A 22,444-nucleotide genomic window follows, 5' to 3' on the forward strand; every position below is an offset into this window, starting at 1 on the left:
AATTAAGTAATACTTAGAGATGGAACGAAAACAAAAAACACAACATACCAAAACTTATGCGACACAGCAAAAGCAGTGCCAAGGAGCGAAATTTATAGCTGTAAACACTTACATTAAAAAGCAAGAAAGGGGCACCTGGGTGGCTCAGTTGGTTGAGTGTCTGACTTTGGTTTGGGTCATGATCTCATGGTTTGTGAATTTGAGTCCCACCTTGGGCTCTCTGCTGTCAGCATGGAGCCTGCTTCAGATCCTCTCTCCTCCTCTCTCTCTGCACCTCCTTTGCTCACATTGTGTCTGTCTGAAAAATAAATAAACATTAAAAAAGAAACAAGAACGATCTCTGGGGTGTCTGGGTGGTTCAGTCAGTGAGGGGTCCAAATTTGATTTCGGCTCAGGTCATGATCTCACTGTTCATGAGATTGAATCCCGTGTCAGTATCTGTGCTGACAGTGTAAAACCTGCTTGAGATTCTCTCTCCCTCTCTCTGTCCTTATCCTACTCGTGCACATGTGCTCTCTCAAAACAAACAAACAAACAAACAAACAAACAAACAAACATTAAAAAAAAGGAAGATCTCAAATCAACACTCTAACTTTATAACTTAAGGAACTAGAAAATGAAGAACAAACTAAACCCAAAGCTAGAAGAAGAAAGAAAATGATAAAGATTAGAGCAGAGATAAACAAAATAGAGAATAGAAAACAACAGAGAAAATCAATGAAACCAAAAGTTGGTTCTTTGAAAAGACCAACAAAATTGACAAATACTTGGCTAGATGGACTAAGAAAAAAAGAAGACTCAAATTACTAAAATTGGAAATGAAAGTGGGACTTTCGTACTGATTCTACAGATATAAAAATGATTATAGGAAACTGTAATGAGCAATTGTATGATAATCTAGTTGAAAGGGCAAATTCCTAGAAACACAAAACTTACCCAGACTATATCACAAAGAAATAAGAAATCTGAATCGACCTATAACTAGTGAAGAGATTGAATTAGTAATAAAAAATCTCCCAACAAAGATAGCCAGGGATCTAATGGCTTCACTGGTGAATTTTATCAAACATTTAAAGAACTAATACCAGCCCTTTTCAAACTTTTCCAAAATTTAGAGGAAGAAATAACTTTCTAACTCATTCTGTGAAGCCAGCATTGGCCTGTTATCAAACCAGAGATGCTACAAAAAGAAAACTACAGACCATGTCCTTTATGAACATTGATGTAAAAATTTTCAACAAAATACTAGTAAACAGAATTCAGCAGCATATTAAAAAGATTATATACCAAGAGAAATACTGTATGATTGCACTTCCATGAGGTACTCAGAATAGTCAAAATCATAATGACAGAAAGTATAATCCTGGTTGACAGGGGCTGGTTGGGGAGGGGAGAATGGAGAATGAGTGCTTAATGGGGACAGAGTTTAAATTTTATGAAATGAAAAGAGTTATGGGTTGGATGGTGGTGATGGTTGCATAACAATATGAATGTATCTAATAACCAGTGAGCTGTGCACTTAGAAATGGTGACAATGGTAAATTTTATGTTGTGTATATTTTACCACAATTAAAAAAGCAAAAAAAAAAAAAGAATAAGTATGATGGAACCATATGTAATATTTTGACCAAAAATTAAGACTAAATATGACACATTTCAAGTGAATTGTAGTTTACAAGGGATAGGAGTCAAGAGAAGATGAAGGCAACTGCCTGACTTGGTGAGGAGGAGAAGAAATCTTGAGAAGAGGTGGGGTTGGCTGGACTAGGAAGGAAGGGGGCGAATGATGTGGATAGGCAGAGTGTAGGAGGAAGGTACTCCAGGAACAGAAGAAAATAAGCAGAGGCAGCAAGGTGGGAACCCATGCCTAGGATGTGGTGAGTGAATCAACGGAGGCAAAATGGAGAATGAGGGGAAGATGTATCAGGCCTCATAAGAGAGACTTGGTTGCCTAGCCGAGAAGGTCAGATCTGATCCCCAAGGCAACAAAATCATTGGAGATTTTTGAGTTAGTACATGGCAGTGTAAGATTTTTTAATTGGCTATTTATAAGAGTATTTTTAAGAGTGTTAATCACCTGGTATATGTCTGCTACTGTGCAGGGAATTTATGGGGACCAAATTAATAACAAACCATCTTTTCCTTCAGGGAATGTATGATCTCATTGGGGATAGAAAATATGTATGCACGTGTGACAGAAGTCATTGTGACAATAAGGCAGCAATACTCATTTAGAGGATCAGTGTAGTCAATAATGATAGCAAAAGCTTATATTGTGCTTACTGTGTGCTAAGGACTATTCGAAGGGTTGGCATATATTAATTCAATTAATACAACACCTACATGAAGTAGGCAACATTAGTATCCCTATTTTACAGATGAGAAAACAGAGACATGGATAATTTAAGTACCACTCTGCTGTCCTACCCCTCCCAGCCATATCAGAACAGTAAATAGATGAAGGGTTTCAATCTAGAAGCTACTAAAGGCTACCCTATCATGCCTTAAAACAAGTAAGCTAGATTTACTGAGGCCTGGATTCTACTAACGCTTTCAATCCTCATTAATTTGTTTATGTTGTAGTCAGGGTAAATTGTTATTTGTTTTCCAGTTTGGGGGTGTAGACTAGTATCAACATTACTGAACTCTTGTTTCACTGCATGGTGAGGGTAAAATGCTACAGTAATTGTGTTGGAATACATTAGAAGTTGACTTAAACCTAGGCTACTTCTTTTAGTTACATATGGCACACCTATATTTCTATAATTAATTAAAAACAACAACAACCTAAGTATTGAGTTGGCCGTTACAATGTAACAGGTTTTATATGTAGAATACACATGATGTGTCGAGGTGCAGACCCAGGAGTCAGAGCTCTGAGTTCTTGCCACAGTTCTGCTTTTTTTTTTTTTTTTTTTGATTGTGTGATCCTGGGAAAGTCGCCTTTCTGACCCTGCTTCTGCATGGCAGAGCTCACATTACCTGCTGTCCTTCGTTCCCAGATGACTGAATAAGATAATGATGTGGAAGCTTTAAGAAAACCAAGAACCTGGGCTTGACACTTAATTCCCTGTAAAAAGGATCCTCTGTGAAAAGGAGAGAATACCTTTTTCACAGGGTTGTTTGGAGGATTATATAGACATTATGTGTGAAACACAGTGTGCTAAATAAACATTAGCTACACACAGACCATCAAATATTATACAAATGTAAGGTAGTATTATTTTTATTTTTCTTGGTTGTATCTCACAATTTTCTGAAGAACACCAAAATTTCCAGGCTGAACTGGGAAAGCTCTGGAATACCACAGTATGGCTTGTCTAGTGTTTTCTTTCCACCAACTTGTTTTGAAAGCAGAAGTACTGGAAATATTGCATAAAAACCCAGGCTGGCTAGATTTCAAGTCCTATTTCTAGACCAGAGTGGTTTGGATTGGTTTGAATAAGATTCTGAACATTTGGATGTGGAGACAGAACCTAACCTCAGAAAACTGAGAAATGACAAACAAACTGAAAATTTTCAAATTATGGGATGGTTTAGGGGCTATGGGCAAATGTCCATTAGCAACTAGGATGCAATTATCAAGCTTGTTTTTAGACCATGTCCAAAGAGCTAGTTTTTGTTTTCAGTTGCTCTCTTCTGAAGTGAAATTCTTGCTTGCCTAGGCTCTGGCAGCAGTAGCAATTAGAAGTACAACTTATTTTGGTCAGTTTTCTGTTAAAAGTTTGCTTGAAAGTTATAATGTTGGTAATAACTAATTGGTGCTCACTTTATAGTTTTATATGTTATTCTTATGTATTATTATATACAACTTTAATATTTAATATTATTCTTATAGATTAATAATGAATAATTATAATGCATAATTATACTAATTACATGTAATTATTATATGAATTAATAATTATCATAGAATAATTATAATTACCTTGTAAAACTTTCATTGAGTTCTTTTCATATATCAGACCATGTTGAACGCTGAGGATAGAGGTGAACATGGCATAGGCCCTGGGCTTAGGGAGTTTGTCCCTTGTCAGGGGAGGCAGACAAGTTGGCAGCCAGTTGTGTTATAGTGTGATGTGTGTGGTCTAGTGGCCACTGAGTACTGCCCCCATGATGAGGGAGGGCTTTTATTTAACATCAGTAATGCTAACATCAGTGTAACATCAGTGATGCATGTTCAGTGCATGTTCTCCATGCTATTCCCAATTCTTGAAATGTAACTCTTGTTTGTATTTTACAGATGGGGAAACTGAGGCTCAGAGAACTATGTGGCAAAACTGGCATGTGAATCCAGGTGTGTCTGTCTACACCTTTTCCCACTTACCATGTTTCAAATGTGTTCCTGTATATCCGTGGCTTCCTTTTTATCTGGAAACCAAGAAAAAGCTGGTCTGCTCACTTGGAAGACCCATAAAAGGCTTGGAAAGGGGTATCGATTCCTCTTGCATGAAGTGGTGCACTTGGGGGGACAAAGGGGAAAAAGCAGGAAGAGTTTCCATTTATTCCTGCCAAGAGAAATGCTGGTTTCTACAGCTGCTGCTGTGTATGCAGGAGGGACAGCTGGAGCATCGGTGGCCACCTCTGTCCTGCTCAGAGAGCTCACAGGAGAGTAACATGTTACATGGTGCCATGAATTTTTAATGACTTGGGCTTGAAAAGTAGTTTCAGAAGGTGAGCAAAATAGTAAGTTAATTGAGCACTGCTGCTCAGCCTTCCTCTCCCAGTGTAGTTTTCAAGGAAATATGGCTGAAATATCAGCTGTCAGATGATGAATATTTTAAAGAAAATTCTATTATGCACCCAAGGTTCACTCAGCTCGGTAATGAGAGTAATGAGGACAGTTACCTTTAGGGAAAGGAAGTGAGATCACTCTTGCCACTTACTGGGGGCTGGTTTGACAGGCATCTGCTCTGAGCATGGGGCTATGTCTGGGGAAATCACAGCTGCTTGTCGTAACCTCACCCGGTAGGAAAAACTCCACCTTACAATGGTTTGGAGCTCTATCTGTGGCAGAGAGCTGGCTGCAAACTATTTTTATTCCCTTGGCTGATCATTGAGGTAGAATCCATCACCTGATGAATATTCAATGGATGAAGTTAAAAAAAAAAAAAAAAGAACATCTCTGCTCTCCTGCAAAGCCCTCTGTGGCCCAAACAGAAAGAAATCACAAAGGCAAGAGAGGAAAAGCCGGGAACATCCCCTTCCTCCTCAATATGAATGCTCTCCACAGACACCAGAAAAGGTATGACCTTGGGAAAGGCAAAGGAAAAAGAATAAGTTTTCAAATTACTTCAGAGACATAGCCAGAGAGAAAAGAATATAGCCTTGAAATTAAGAGAATATGAAAAGTGAGCCGAGCGTATCCCAATTACTTTTGCTACCTCTGATTGAATATAGGCTGTTTGGTTTTTTCCTTGACTTTGGAATGGAGGTTTGGGCTCCAAAGGGTGAAAAGGCACCACTTTATGCTGCTACAAGGAACATAGCTCTGATGGGACTGCACTGCCTGCAGTTTCTAAATAGCACCCACCACACTTTTACAAAGGAAAAAAATAGAAAATAATTCTTTCTCCAAAGGCTGTGTTATGAAGTCAGTTTTGCTAGTTGTGCAACTATTACTTGCTGAGCCAGAGTGGAAATAGTTGGTATTTTTGCCCATGCTGTTCCAGCAGGATTTGATGAATGTTGTGCCTGTGGTGACTCTAACCTATCTCAGACAGGAGGGTAGTTTAGGTATCAGCTGTTTCTCTCATCATCCTGCCTGTGCTCCTTCCCTGCTCCCCACTATGGGAGCTCATCAACCATGTAATGTTCATGGTGCATGCTTCCCTGGGTGTTCCCAAACCATCCCCTGTTGTCCTTGCAGTTCCTACACTTCTGAGTTACTAGCCAGTGATGGTTTGCTTGTTGTGAGAACATCATGAAAAGAAACTGAGAAGTCAGACACTCACTGTAGGACATTGTTGTTTTTAATTACTTAAAAATTTTTAATTTCAGTATAGTTAACATACAGTGTTATATTAGTTTCAAGTGTACAATACAGTGACTCAATTCTAGAACATTCTTCATAATAACAATTAACACAGGTACTGTGCTGTCTATATACCTGGTACTTATTAGGCATGGTACAGCTTGTTTCTCTGCAACCCAATGGCATATATATCATTTTCTTAATTTTACAAATAAGGATAAATGGGGCTCAAAGAGCTTAAGTGGTATGACCAAAATCATACAGTTTAAAATGGAGCAGCTAGGGGTGCCTGGGTGGCCCAGTCAGTTAAGCATCCGACTTCGGCTCAGGTCATCATCTATGGTTTGTGAGTTTGATCTCCATGTTGGGCTCTGTGCTGACAGCTCAGAGCCTGGAGCCTGCTTTGGAATCTGTGTCTCCCTCTCTCTCTGTTCCTTCCCCGCTCGCACTCTCACTCTCTCTCCCAAAAATAAATAAAGATTAAATTTTTTTTTTAATGGAGCAGTTGGGGTAACCCAGATGAGTATAACCCCACAATCTGTGCTTCCCTTTTTCTCTCTCTGGAAGGACATGGGATAGAAAAAGGTAGACTGGTTTTGGGGCTGGGGGACTCTTGCCAGGACCCTGTCAACCTTCCCTGAGCAGTTGGGGAGGTTAGAGGAAGTCCATTCTATTCTGCCTCTTCTTTGTTGCTTCCTTGTCTTGGGTGGTCATAACCTGGCTGCAGACAACTATTTGAGGAACCTCAGGTGGCCAAGCACACACAAGGAACAGGAAAGGGGTAGCGCATGAGTAAGTCAAGCTGAAATCCATGCCCACCCAGAAACAGGGTTGCAGTGGAGATGGCCAGGAGACTTGGGCAGGTCCTGGCACATAAAAGCTGGAGCAGGAATGCTGGATGGTGGAAAAAATGCACGCATTTGGTTCCAAACTTTAAGTATGTCAATTTAAAAATAGGAACAGAGATGTTTAGTTTTCACCTAAAATAATACAGTTTTTCCAGCCCTGTAAAAAATTCTGGGTTTGTGATGCAGTGAAATAATGCCTAATGGAAGGGGTGAGTAACTCAATTGTGGAGAGCAAAGCAGACTTTTTTGCCATTATGATCCTACCCTACCCACTATCTGCTGGTGCAGCCTCTAAAAAGTGGAGCGTTCTAGGCCATTTTAGTATACTTACTGGTACTTACTGAGTAGCTGCTACATGCAGGCATTTCATGTGTTTCCTTTCCACTTAAGACATAAAATAATCCTTAAAAAAAGTAATTTTTTTAGAACAAAGTTTCCCCCACTTTTACCAGAGGGAACTCAAACTCTTAGATATTGACTGCTTTGCCAAAGACAGCACAGCTAGTAAGCAATGAGACAGAGATTTGAACTCAGACCAGATTGCCAACCCTGAATTTCTGTTAGTTCTGATGTCTTCTCTATGATCAGTGGTGCTGCTGCTTTGTAGCATTCTCTGTCATTTTAACCTATGTGTCAAAGTGGCACCACCACGTCAAACTCATAGGGAAATTCTCCATTGGTTAGATCTGTTTGTACCTTAGGGTTCTCCTTTTATTCTCACATTACCTCACAGAGAGTTCAAGTTCCTATACCCATTCAGGGGACTGACATATGTTAGTTGTCCACAGGTGATTGGGGCTTCCGAGCCTAAAGATAATTTTTCCTTTGGGCTCCTCTACCATGTTTCCTGTTCTTATGCCAGAAGGCTTTCATCAGTGTCACCTGGGGACTCCATGGTTCCTCTTGAGTCCTTACTCCTCACCCCCAGCCATGTCTTATCTAGTCCTGGAGGGGACATCTGGTTCTGCAGACATGATGCAGAGGATATTGCCTCAAACTTAGGTAACATTTTCCCCCTAATCTCATGGTTTGGGGAAGAGAAAACAGCCCTCAGGAACAAACGAAGGGAGAGAGAAGGGGAGAACAAGCAGACTGCTACTTCCAGATAACCTGCCTTGGAACTGACCTAAGCTAACTTAGTCATTCTCCGGTCAGAGGCCTAGCCAAGTATTGTTGAGCCTGAAATGTATTCAATAGGTAACCCTTGTTAAGATAAAGAGTACAAAACTGTGGCCAGCAAATTGGATACAGAGCCTGAGAAGAGGCCCGTACAATGAAGCTTGAAGCCTTGAAGCTGAAGTGTCATTAGCTTCACAGCAGATCTGCCTCTCTGCAGTTTTTAGCTTAAATTTGGTAAAGAGCCACTGAGATGAGATGTTGGAGGTGGTAAGGGATGGCTACTCCTTCATACACTCTCTATCAGGTTATAATGAACTGACACTTATATACAGACATTTATTAGTCAAATATTCACTCCAAGTAGGCACAAAGCAGTTTATAAAACCTGTTCTTGCAGTGAAGACCCAGCCTCTGGCCTTTTAGTGGTTCCCACCACAAAGGTTATGTCAAGGCAAGCCCAACAGCACTCTTGAGGTAGATTCTGTGTCTTCTAGTCAGTACCAAGCACTTGACTGCACCTTGTACTGACCTGTGCTAGACTTTGGGTGTATTCCTTAGGGGAACTCCCTACAGGCCCTGTGCCTGGCTCTGACCACTTCACGCAAGAAGGGCAGTGTTCCTAAACAATTTTAGTGAATCCGTGTACCCTGGATACTGTTAAAATCACCAGTGAAAGACAATTTCTAATATTTATCATGCTACTTACAAGTCATTACTTTGACCACAAAACCCATTTTTGGGTTTGATACTCAGTATGCTCATTCACAAAATGTTAGTTCTTAACAAATATTTAAAAATTTGTTTATTATTATTTAAATTGTGATAAAAAGCACATAACATAAAATTTACCATCTTAACCAGTTTATAGCTCAGTGTCAATAACACATTCACATTGTTGTATAATTGCCATCAACGTCTATCTCCCAGACTCTTCATCTTACAAAACTGAAACTCTGAACCCATTAAACACAATGCACCCTCCCCACCTTCCCTAGCTCCTGGTAATCATCATTCTATTTTCTGTCCTTATGCATTTGACTACTCTAAGTATCTTATATGAGTGGAATCATATACTATTTGTCATTTTGTGACTGTTTTATTTCACTTAGTATATCCTCTAGGTCTATTTATGTTGTAGCAGGGGTAGAATTTTTTTTCCTTATTAAGTTCAAATAATATTCCACTGTGTGTATACACCACATTTTGTTTATGTGTTTGTCTTTCAGTGGCCACTTGGGCTGCTTCTACCTTTTGGATGTTGTGAATAATGTTGAACATGGGTGTACAAATATCACTTCATGACCCTACTTTCATTCTTTTGGGTATATACTCAGAAGTAGGATTGCTGGATCCTATGGTGACTCTATTTTTAATTTTCTGAGGAATTGCCATACTGCTCTGCAAAATGTCAGTTTTCAATGGAAATAATGATGACGGGAGAACTCATTGTGTGGCCCTTTGTGGCACTGTGCTGCCGACCTTCTCTGGGCTGGGCCTTCTAACGAGCACACAGGAACTTACCATTCCCACAATGGAAGTATAAACTCGCTGCCTTTTACATAGCAACACAGTGATTATACTGAAATGTTGCAGCTGGTAACTCACAGACACATGACATTCTGTGTTTCCAAACAGAATGGGAAGCCCTTTGATGATAAAAATCAGGTCTAGTATTTATTTCTTCCTTTGCCTTATGATAGTTACTCATTTAAAAGAGGTGGGGAAGTAAGAAAGAGCACTGACCTGGAGATGAAAAACCCATCTGCTTTCCCAGTTCTAGTAGTTGAGTCTTTTCTTTCTCTAGTAAGGGAATCTTGGGCAAACCCACCATCCTTCATCCTTGAAATGCAAAAGTTCCATAATAACACAACTGAAAGCATGTGCATTTCTCTTATACAAGGATATTGTCATTTACTGGCCAGTGGTTTTCCCAGGGAGGAGAAGATAGGACTTCTTGATCATGATTTGCATCCAGATAATGCTGTCTCCCAGGTACCTGAGATTCCTCCAAGTGAGGCTAAGTGGAGGACAGCCTCTTCCTAAGGCATTTTGAGGCAGATGTCACATCCTTTGTTCTTCTTTTCTCAAGTCTGATCCAGCACTTGGGGGTGGGGAGGAAGGAGAGGGGAAGAAAGCAGGAGGTGGCAGGAGGTAGGTGGAGTCTTCTTTTCTCTTTCGATTTTGAGATGACTGATCAAACTGCCACCCAAGCCTATTTCTACCACTTAGCACTTAACTGCTTCATCTTACCTACCAATTAATGGTTCTAATCAGTGACTTAAGCTTGTATCAGATCAAATGACAAAAACCTGAGTTTTGGGCTCTGCTTGGCAGGCTGTAGGCTCACATTGAGGTCTGCTTGCAGGGACTTTGAATGGAATTTGTCTGGAGAGAAAAAATAAGACATCTCCTCTTTGTTTTTAATTAATGCAGTCACCAGTTTTTCATCCCAAAGTGTCACACACAGAAAATCAAAGAAGCCCTTGTATAAATAATAAGAAAAAAGGTTCTGTCTATTAGTAATGGAAAGCATTTTCAAGGAGAGCTTGATAGAGCTCTGATAGGCTTGGCACTTCCTTCAGGTAAAATCTCTCAAAAATCATAACATAAATTATACATTTGTTCAAGTCTTTTTATGATAGAATATTAAGAGTCTCATTTTAATAGTGTCTTAAGGAAAAAGAAAAAATATATAAGAACCTCTTATCTAGGTCATAACATGAATCCTGATTCAACTAAAATGTGAAAAACTTTTAGCTTTTTTTTTATTATTATTATTGGCTTTTGTTTTAGTTTAGTTAGAGGCTTGAAAAGGATTCTGTGAAAAAGATTATTCTAGGGATTTGTTTTTGTTCTCTCACCAGTTTCTCTGGAAAACTTGATCAGGAAGGAGTAAAGGATGATTTTGTTTCATTTGACCTGTCAGATCTGAATCCTCAGTTGGAGACAGAATGGAATTGCTGAATATCCTCCAGCAGTTTGCCATATTGAGTATTAACTGTCAGTCATGGGATGGGGAGCTATGAGCTCAGTCCCCTTTGGGGCTGGTTTGTTTCCTTTGGGTTTGTTGTGTTAAACCTACTGAAATGTGCTAGCTGGAGCACGCCATCTTTAACTCCTGTTGTCTCTGTGAAATGTATCTCTAGGACTTGCCAAGAGAACACAAGCTGATATTCACTTCAGTAAGCAGAATTGCCTGAGTGCTAGTTGCTATTTACATTTCCATTCTTCCAGAAGAGGTTTCTCTAGATATTCCCCATCCCAGTGCCCCAATCCATCGAGTTTCTCACCTGTGACTCCTCTCTTGCTTTAGAAGATTCCAGAATAGATTTGATGCAAAGAGGGTAGGATGACAGGCAGTCAGGACACAAACCCACTGGGATACATTCTTTACTTGCACTGTTGTCTTCTGATGTACATTATCCCTCTGCTCATCACAGCCACCATATAAAGTTGGCAGGGAGTTGCTCTCCCAGCTATTACGGATTGAATGTTTGTGCCTCCCCTCTTCAATTCATATGTTGAGCCCCCCCCCCCCAACTTTGATGGTATTAGAAGGTGAAGCCTTTGGAAGGTAATTGGAGCCTTTGGAGGTCATAAGGGGGGAGGATTAGTGTCCTTATAAAAATCACAAGACAGCTTTCTTTCCATCTGTGCTCTCCACCATGGGAGAATACAATGAGAAGTCAGCAGTCTGCACCATGGAAGACAGCTCTCATGAGAACCAGATCATTCTGGCACTCTAATCTCAGACTTGCAACCTCTGGAACTGTGAGAAATAAATTTCTGTTGTATATAAGCTAGTATTTTGTTATAGCAGCCTGGGCTAAGACACCAAAGTTGCTGAAGGTCACATGGCGAGCATATGACAGGCCAAACTTTGAATAAAGAGAGATTTTTTGAGTCCTGGTCTAGGATTCCTTTCATGACATGATGTCACCTCTTGGAAATTGGTGTTAGAAGATCTGAGGAACAAATGGCTAATGTGAAATTAAAAGACCCAGGTAGAATGCCAATCTGATCTATTACTACTCCTATGACATGAGCATTTAAACACTCTGAATCCTTGTCCCATTTTCTGTCATGTGGTTCTGCACCAGTCCTTGTGCATAGGCTTGTAAAGATCCTTCCAACTCTCTGAAACACCTTATAAGTCTATTAAAAATCTTGAAGTCAGCTGCATTTGGCATCTGACAAGTTAATTAATTAGGTCCAAACGATGGGATGGAGAAAGTCTGGGTGTAAGAACTCTGGAAATGCTGTTGCCTTGGTCGTTCTCATTGTAAAAATAACAAAAGAAAAGAACCTTAAAGTGAATTGGAAAACTTCCCAGGTAGTTACTTTATTATAAACGAAGGGGTAGAATAATTAAAGAAAAATCACAACTTCTTTCTTAGAATGTTAATTCACTGACTTACCAACAAATACTTAGTGATTATGCAATATATACCAGTCAACTACTCCAGGGGCAAGCTGTAAGCAGGATGGATGAACTCCTTTATTTTCTGGGTCTTACATTCTAGTGAGGAAACAGAGATAATGAAGAAATAATGCAATAGTACACAAGAAATCATCGATGTTACGATGAAAACAAAATAGTGAGAAGCCAGCAAGAATAACTGGAAGGCTTCTATAAGGTGAGGGAAAGCTTCTGTGAAGAGGTGTTGTCTGCACTTCATCCTGGATGATCAGGAGCCAGCCACACAAGTAATGGGGAAGAGCACGGAGCTGGAGGAGTCAGACAGGCATGCTGATTATCTGGGCCAGTGGAGAGAAACTCTGAAACGAGCATTCTAAAACTGTGGTTCATTCAAAAGTGATAAATGCTTGTCCTTGAATTTATCATTAGAGGTAAACATCCAGAAGGCAGATGCATTCTCACACATGAGACAGCCACACTTATATCTTAGAAGCTCAGATTTGGTCTACAGTTCCTCATCCTGCTTGGAAAGTAAAGGAGGAGTGTGGATGTCTGCAAATACATACTGTTGTGCAACAGGTACAGTCATAGTCCCTGCTGAGTGAAGACATGTGAGGTATGATTAGGTGAATCAAGCTTACTGAAAGGAGTAAATTATTCTCTGGGTTTTGAAGTTGGGGACAGAGAGAAGCTGAGAAAGTGGTTTGGGTTAACCGAGGACCCAAGTTGACTGTAGCAACAAGCAAGCAAAATTTGATGCCAATGAGTTAAGTTTGGCTGATGCAGGAGTTTTTCCAAGGGACTAGAGAAAGGGAAAAGGATATTGGTGGAGGACATCTGAGGGTAAGCTGAGGCAATTAGATTTCACGGGATAGGCAGTGGAGAGTCTTGGCAGTGCCTAGAAATGGATTTGTTGTAGAGGAGTCACCTACACATGTCTATCTCTCTGGAAAATGATGCCTAGAGTGCTTATTCCCTCCCTCTTATCTTCATCATGCCATCCATCCCTCCTCCACCAGTCTGCCCAGTCTGGAAGGCTGGGTGCATGCCTCACTTGTCTGGTTAAATATGCTCCTCCTTCCAGATGTAATCAACCCTCCCCTGAGCTCAGAGGTTTATAACATGGAGGTTGCCATGACAACAGCATAGCAGAAATACCCAGAAGAATTTAAACCAGCCATGCCAGAACAAACTAATGTCCATAAATTAGTGGAGATTAGGGACAAACCTCATGCGCAGGTCAGTCTTGAAAGGTAAACAGGAATTCCCATCTGACAGAATACAAAGGATCAGAAGCTCAGCTGGCACTCAGCATACGGTGGACATTGGTCAGGAATTTATTCCTTGTTTGCCTTGTTGATACCTTTACAAAAGTAAAAGTTGCTCTGTGATATTCTTACTTCAAAGCTTTTACTGTCTTCTCATTTCTTCTCATACTGCCCTGCACTTGTATACTCTTCCTCTTTCTTTTTATCAATGTGTTGCCTTGCAATTTTTCCTGGGATGAAATTTAGTCCTACTAAATTTCCATAGCCCCTCAAACCTCATGCAGAGATCAGTAAGGGTTACTGGGCCCTCTAACTCCACCTCTCTATCTGGTCTCCTTTTAGCAAAAATGTAACCAAGCCTCAAACCAAAATTTGGAAAGAAAAAAAAATTAGTCTAGCTACAGTTATCATTTTCCAAATACTTTGCAAATCTTCTCTCTCCTTCTCTGTCATTCATTCATAAAAATAAATGGTTTGCTTTTAAAATTCTTTTGTCTTGGTGGCTCTTTATAGGAGTTTGGAGGATGGTTCTTAAAGGAGTGAAAAGTGGCCTATTTAAATTCCAATTATTTTGCCCTGAAATGGTAGATGATCCATGATTCTTTAGTAAAGAGGAAGTTGCAATTTATGAAGGTTGCTGCATTTTTTAAAGTAGCTGTTCAGGGGCAAATGCATGCCTACGCCATAAATCTTACTACTAATACTCACTAGTATTATCTAAATGATTGTAATAAAGCAACTTATACTATACAAAATGGCTACCAAAAGGAACATATGCTTGACTTCTGCTAATTTGAAAGAAGAGTAACATCAAGTGAATTATATTCTTTGTGAAAAGCAAGTAAAGATTTCACGTAAGCATTTTGATCTCAGTTAAATCCCTGATAAAGGCAAAATTATAAAATGGGCTAGTAAACCCCTTACTTCTCCGTCTCAAATTTCAGTGCCAAACCTCCTTTTCTGTGCCAAATGCTCTCATACTGCCTAAATCCTGGGCAGAAAATAAATGATTCTGATTATTTTAGTAAACAGTTGAATGCATATTCTAAGCTAGAATCTGATAAGCCAATGCACCTAGAAGTGAGAATCACTAATACATGTCTATCTCTCTGAGAATTATTTGCCTCCTAAAAACAGTATGGCAGCAATAACAAAAGACAGAAAGATAGCCGTACAGAGAGACAGAAAGAAAAAGATATACTGATATGATCAGTCATTGGAGTATTATTTGCAATAGCAAAAGATTGGAAATGTCTCAAATACCCATCAATCCAGGCAGACCTAGATGAAAACTATGACCTAGCACCAAAATAGAATATTATGTAGCTATAAAAAGGAGTGAGAAATATTTTATATACTGTTAGGAATTAATCTCCAAGATATTTTAAGTGAAGAAGAGTAATTAACTTATCTAAACTTATCTAAAAAGGAGGGATAAGAATACATATATACATATTTGTGTGAGTGTATTCCTTCATCTATCTATCCAAATACATGTTTATATAACAAATATACATATTTATATGTAATAAACCAAAACCTAACAAAAATTTACTCAAGGTGGAAAGATGAAACAGAATGGAGAAGACAGAGAGAAGGTAAATTTCTCTGAATATACTTTCTTTTGTAGCTGCAATTTAGAAGCCATGTAAGTGTGCTATAAAATCAAAAAGTAAACTTAAGTTTAATAAGCAATTCCTAGAAATAAAATAAAAAGAGTACCAAAATGAATTAATAAACCTAACCATATATCAAATTGGTGGCATAACCACACAGAGAATTATTTCAAGTGGCTTTGAACACAATAATTTGTTTATACAGCTCTAGAGAATTATGCCCTAAGGACAAAACAGCAACAACAAACTGTTGAACAATCTTGAAGTGTTTTTAGTAATCATATTTTTAGGAGTAATATTGGTGTCGCCAGTCTAAAAGCTATTAGCTACTATCAGATAAGGCAATTGCATAATTTTGTTACTTTTATTAGGAACTAATCTCAATATAAGAGAAACATGTACAAATATAATATTACAGAGATTAAAACCCTGGAATCATAAATTTTAATTGGCAATGTTTATATAAACTCATGAAATATATTTTCTTTGGAAAAAAGATATACCCTGGTTAAGTCCTAGATGTAGAAATAATGATCAATTCATCATCGATTATTGCCTGTAAGTGCGGATTGTGGTCTCAAATATGACCTTTCATATCTGAGAACCAGCATTTATTAGATAAATGGCTGATTCCAGGTCAGGGGCAGGAAATAGAAAAGGTGAGCAAGTAAGCAAGTTATTAAAAGTTGTCAAAAGGAACTTTGAGGCAATTTGAAGAGGCTACCACTGGTAAAAGATAGGGTAACCTGAGTATTAGTAGCAGCAATGGACTGTAATATATCAGTCATGTGTAAGTCAGTGGGATCATAGTAAAAGACTCTTTTGAGGGTGCTGGTGAAACAACCGGTAATTTTAGAAACTAGTAAATGAAGGAGAAGACTCAAGAACACTTGGCTCCTCAGAGGCACATTTATCCTGCATCCCTAGGTAACCAGATTGTCGATGAGGGCCAGCTTCTCCACATAGAAGTATTCTACCTATTAGATAAAAGAGAAATGATGGAAGTAAAATATAATTTTTCAATATAAATGAAGTAATAGATCTTGACAATAATCATCAATGGCAGGTAACATAAAAACATGAGAGACAAGGTGATGTTATGTGTTTCTTGTTGCAGGTGCAAAACACCACCTATGACACATTTTTGCCAATAAACAGAACATGAACTGATCACATATCTAGACTCAATTACCGGGAAATACAGGGGACAGAGGAATACATTAAATGACACCACGTGGATGCAATCAGCAAAATCCAGAACTTGAGAAACTTTACATAAGACCCAAGTTTTTCAGTGACTACATTGCAAAGAAAAATAAAGAGGAGAAGAAGGAAACATAAAGGTTTGAAAATACTTAGAGACATATCAATCCTTTGTAATGTATAGTCCTTTTTTAAGTTCTAATTCAAAGAGACAACAGAGGAAATTTGAACATTAATTGGATCTTTGAAGATATTGAGGAACTATTCAATTTATTTTTGGTGTGATAGTAGTGTGGTGTGTTTAAAAAGAAGTCCTTTTAGGGATTCAAACAGAAGTACTACAGATAAAACCATATTATGATGTCTAGGATTTATCCCCTACAAATGCAGTAGAGTGTGCATGGGTAGGGGGAAGGAATAGGGTAGAGATCAATAGAGTAGGGGGAAGGAATAGGTAGAAAATAGGTAGAGTTTGGCTATGAATTAGTAAATGTTGCTATTCAGTATGCATATGTGGGGGTTTGTTTAGTTTACCATTCTCCCTGCTTTTGTATATGTTTGAAATTTCTCATAGTAAAAGAGTTAAAAATAATATAACATGAAGAAGAAAAACAATTAAACACAGAATAGATAGTGGCAATTGCGGGCCTGGAGGCACCAGGGAAGAATGGTTTCCTGGGCTCTGCAAATCATACATAGGTGACCATATGGTCTGCCTTTGTTGGGAATCCTTGTTTAGGAATTATATTTAACAGATCTATTTCACTGTGCACTTCAGTCTTAATCTGCTGATTCTCTAAAAACTGGTGTCTGTAACTGCCTTCACAGCCTTGGGCCGACACCACATGCACTGTTAATCAAGTTTTCTAAACTGCCACAAAGTCTAGGGTCATTGATCCCCCTGGACTCTGCTCAGTGCTATTGATTCCTGCCTGCTGCCCTGTGGTCTTGTGACCTCTCTGAATGCCCTGTGGCCTATGTTTCCTGTCCCTCAAGGAGCACACTTGTCTGCTCTGTGGTTTCCCTTGCAGCAGAGAAAGCAGTGTGATGCCTAATAAAATCTACTGAGCAACAATAGGGTTCAAGGTTGGCTCCTCCTGCAGAGGAGTTAAGTCTTATCTGCTTTCAGCACCACTCTCCCTGTGGTACTCAGCCAGACTTGTTGAAGATTTTCAGAGCAATTGGTTTGCAAGCTGTCACTGCTAACCCTGGATCTAGCCTCAGAGTTGACCTTTCTCCAGGCTGGATTATTTATGTGTATCCTGCAGCCTCACTAGGGAAGTGTGTTTTGGCTCCCAAACAAAGATTACTGTCTCCTATATGACCTCAGAATATTTCCTTGCACATGGCTCTCCACTGGGACACTTTGCTGAAGTTTGCTGACATTTTATTTTAGTTACTTGAGAGTGTTTCATTCTTAAGGTACCAGGGGCATCTCTTTGGGGATCAATTGTACCCAGTACAAATGGGTTAAACAATGTGTGCTATAAACAGTGGGTATAATTTTCAAAGACGAGTTCTAGAAGTCTTTGGAGCAGTGTATGGTAGCACTGACCAAGATAAAGAAGACAGAATATATTTTACGATTTGGAACCATGACTTAATATTGCTTAGTGGTTAAGATCATGGCCATTGTCAGGCCTGACCTGGCTTTAGATACCATCAGCTCTACCATAGCAGTTTGATTTTGAAAAATTAACTCCTCAGCTGGGTTATAGTACTTAGCTCAAGAGGGGTAAAGAGCAAAAGAGATATTATGTATATGCTTGCCACACAGTGACTGCTCACTACAAAGTAATTATTCAAGTTATTTAAAAAATTAATCATAATACATAGTCATAATTCTTATAGTGACAGTTTTATTTTACTTTTTAATTTTTTTAATGTTTATTTTTCAGAGAGAGGAAGAGAGAGAGCTAGCATGAGCAGGGGAGAGGCAGAGAGAGAGAGGGAGACACAGAATCTGAGGGAGGGGTCCAGGTTCTGAGCTATCAGCACAGAGCCCAACACAGGGGCTGAACCCATGAACCCTGAGATCATGACCCAAGCTGAACTCAGAGGATTAAACAACTGAGCCACTCAGGTGTCCTTATAGTGACAGCTTTTAAAGCTCATAGCACTTCATACATACATCTATTGTAACAGTTAATATCTTATACTGTCATTATTCTATTGAATAGTTGCCTAGCCTACTAAATGTCAAAAACTCTCTTATTTTTTTCCTTCCTAGTATTTAGTGTTTGCCTTGACATCCAATTGGTATTCAATATTTGTTGATTGAAAGCATGGTTGTGACTATTATCAGCAACAAATGCAACTGTCTTTTTAAAATTAATAAACACAGCATGTATGTGCACACTTGTGTACCTCCACATCTACGATAAAAATATTGATTGTCCCCAGTCACTGATTCATTATTACTTCTTTCAGAAGTGACTACTGAAGGCAAATTCAGGAAATCCCTCCAGATGCTTGCTCCTCCTTCTTTATACTGGAGAGAGCAGAATGTAGAGCAAGGCCATTGCACGGTGCTTAGAGGAAAATAAGCTTGCTGTTTCAGAAAATGACCTTGCTGTTTTTCACATACATAAAGGCTTTTGAACTATGGTCAGAAGGATATTAACTGTGGGTTTTTTGTTTTGTTTCTTTTGTTTTTTTTGTGGTATGTGTGGTACCAAATCTTTTTTATTGACCTAGGATTTTCCTGGATTTTTCTTAGGTGCTTCTGACTTTTTTTTCGTTCTTCTGGGCCATCAGATATGGAGCACATCATGTTTGAGGAGTGCCTGTTATGTTAAGGTATAGTGCCTATATGCATCAGGCTCAGATAACTCAGACGAGTGTCAAAGATATCTTGATTAGGCTTTCTGAACAAAAGTATAATCCTTTGTTAAAATAATAATATGACCATCAATCTATAATTAACTATAGTTACATTGTTATTCACTTAGAGTGAAGGCACTATTTGAAGCAAGATTTAAAGAAATAAATCTACTCTTTTTTTTCAAATCTACAATTTTCTTTGTGTATATCTGTGTGTGTGTGTGTGTGTGTGTGTGAGAGAGAGAGAGAGAGAGAGAGAGAGAGCGAGCATGGGGGAGGGGCATAATGGGAGGAAGAGAGAGAATCTCCATGTCCAGTACAGAGCCCAACATGGGGCTTGATCTCACAACCCTAGGATCATGATCTGAGCTGAACTCAAGAGTTGGATGTTTAACCGACTGAGCCACCCGGGCACCCCAAATCTACAATTTTATTAAGGCTTATTCATTTTATTTCTCTAGGGATTTCTTTCTTAGACCATACCTCTCTTCTGGTTAGAAGTCCTTTGCTGACTGATCACACTTCATTGAGCAGAGCTTTGAATGCACCTAGAAGAGCCCTGAGGTGGGTCTGGGTTTAAGTCAAATACTTCTTTCTTCATACTATAAAAGTGACAACACTGACAATAAAGAAAACATAGACAATACCTCCATAATCTTTTATTACAGGTACATAAAAAATATAAAAACATTTTTTTTCAACCTCTCTTCCAATGTTAGGCATAATACCTTCAAATACTTTAAGGTATCATTCTGGGAAAACTTTAATCTCCCACTGTAGTTTTTCTCACTGTGCATCTATACCTTTAAATACACACACACACACACACACCCCAACCACTATATAATAATAACAGAATTTCAATCTTTTCTGACATTTTTGAAACTTTTAGTATTCAGATTACCCTTTGAAGGAAGGAGGCATCTCTGAAGGATGCAGAGACTGCTCCAGGACCATTTCTTGCTGATGCAAGCCAGCAATATGTTGGATGGAGACAGATTTTCCTGAAATTCAGAAAGTCAGCTTTAGTAGCTTCCAAGTCCTTCTCTTCTGGAGACCTTATTAGTGTAAGTCACTTCTGTGTTTTCTAAAGGAACACTCCTGGTGTATTTAAAATACACCATTTTAAAAGCAAACAAGAAATTTCCCATATTGCTGTCTCCTAAGACAGAAAAATATTCTATACATCTTGCCAACTCCATCATGGTAGCATTGATTCTAGTTTTTTCCCAGGAGGATGAAGGAATAGACGAACATGAGCATATAATCATATGATTTAGATACAACCCTTATCGACAAGCCCAAGTGACTCTTTCAAGGCATTAAAGGAGAAAGTCCAGGGGCAACATCCTAATTAAACATACTTAACTAAAGTCAGAGTTCTACATAAATGTTATTATGTGTCACTGCTGATTTTCTCTTTTAGCACAACTGAAAATAATTTGCTTACATTGTGTCTGTCATCCCACCTTGAGTGGAATTCCCTAGTATACGGAATACCAAAAGTACGGTTGCCTTGCCCCTGAAAAATGGTGCAGTAGATAAAGTTTGTTTTGCTGCCATCTTACCTTCCTTCTCCTTATGTCCTGATTTCCTGTAGTTATTCCTCAGGCTCTATCCTGTGTCCGATTCCCAAGGGCCTCCTTGCTGTCAGTTAATAATAGCTTTCAATGCTATTATTCTTCGCAGAGTTTTTGCATTTTAATAGAGCCCCCAGGGATTAAAATGCCTCCAGAACCAAAAGAGTGAATCTCTAATGGTGAAATTTTAGGTATTTGTGACAGGCATTGTGGGAGATTTTATGGGGAGGGTTCTCTCTGAAGACAAACACCCTGACAGCCTTCAACTCCACTGACTTGGTATGGTTGGCCCTACAAAGGAGTATGGGAATGTGAATTAATCAGCAATGAAATACTAAACTTTCCTGAAAAGAAAACCTTAATCTTTGCTAATTATAAGTTAATGTTTTAATCAATTTTCCAATTTGTGAATATGTGGCAACATTGGAGGCGTTTTCTACCAGAGAAAATTATGCAATATATCAGGGAAGATTTCTTGAGTGGTAGTGCAAGAGAGATCTGAGATTGTTGGGATGCAAATGCTTAGCAATCTATGTTCCAGGTCTTACCCTCTTACTTCAGGAAGCAATCACATTGACACAGAGTAGAATCCCTGGATTAACTCCTAGGCACAGGCCTGAAATGCTAATAAACCTCATACTGCACTGTTGTTTCCATATACATTTTGTTCATGGACAAAAAAAGAATAGAAGCCAGGATATTCTTCTCACCATTGTCCAGTACAAGAGGATGTCAGATTCCTGCACTTTATCTGGACCTCTCTATCACCCTTTTTTCCCCTCCCCCTGCTAAGTAAACAGTGGAGCTTCATCCATTATTCAGCTATCAGAGACTGTCAGGATATTCTGGCTGTGGAACTTGGGAGTTCTTACATTTCTTTAAAAATGTGGAAAAATGTATTTGCAAAACTGCTGGAAAGGGAAATGAAGAAAGATATCAACTCCTACAATATAATTAATCCTTGTGAGCATCTCCCCCAGAGGGCTAGCTTGAGTTTTTCCTTAGTAATGGGAATTTAGTTTTATTTCTTTTTTTTTTTTTTTGGTTGTCATTATTCACACTTAACTACCTGTGGCAAGTACTATGGAGGAGAGAGACTATTGTAAACAGATTTGGGGCACAGAGGAAGGAAGGGCTTTGAAACTGTGCCCCGTGAGAAAAAGCACAGAGCAGCTGTGCACGGCTCTACCTTAGAGCTGTAAACACACCGCCCTCCCCACCAACCAAGTGTTACAAATTCTGCTTTTATTGCTCTTGGAAGGTGTTCTGCAATGTTTTCCATGTTGAATGCTGCAGTTTGAAGTCTTTTTTGGAAAGATTTTCCAGGTCAAGAGTTACAGTTATAAGAATATTGAAAGGAATGTAAACTCTTGTGCATGTAAATATATATTTTAGGGCTTTTTATCTTTGTAATCAGGTATGGTGACCTCTATACTTGGAAGTAGAGAACAAACCTCACAAGGAGGGGAGTGAAACACAAGAGGGATGCAGAGATGATTGCAGGAGCCTCCTGAATACTTAAAATGGACCCTGTCTCCACTTCCAGATGATGGTCTCTATAGGCTGCTAAGAAATCACAGAGCCTGAATTGTC

The sequence above is a fragment of the Prionailurus viverrinus genome, chromosome B4 (genome assembly GCF_022837055.1).
Source record: "Prionailurus viverrinus isolate Anna chromosome B4, UM_Priviv_1.0, whole genome shotgun sequence".
NCBI classification, from domain to species: Eukaryota; Metazoa; Chordata; class Mammalia; order Carnivora; family Felidae; genus Prionailurus; species Prionailurus viverrinus.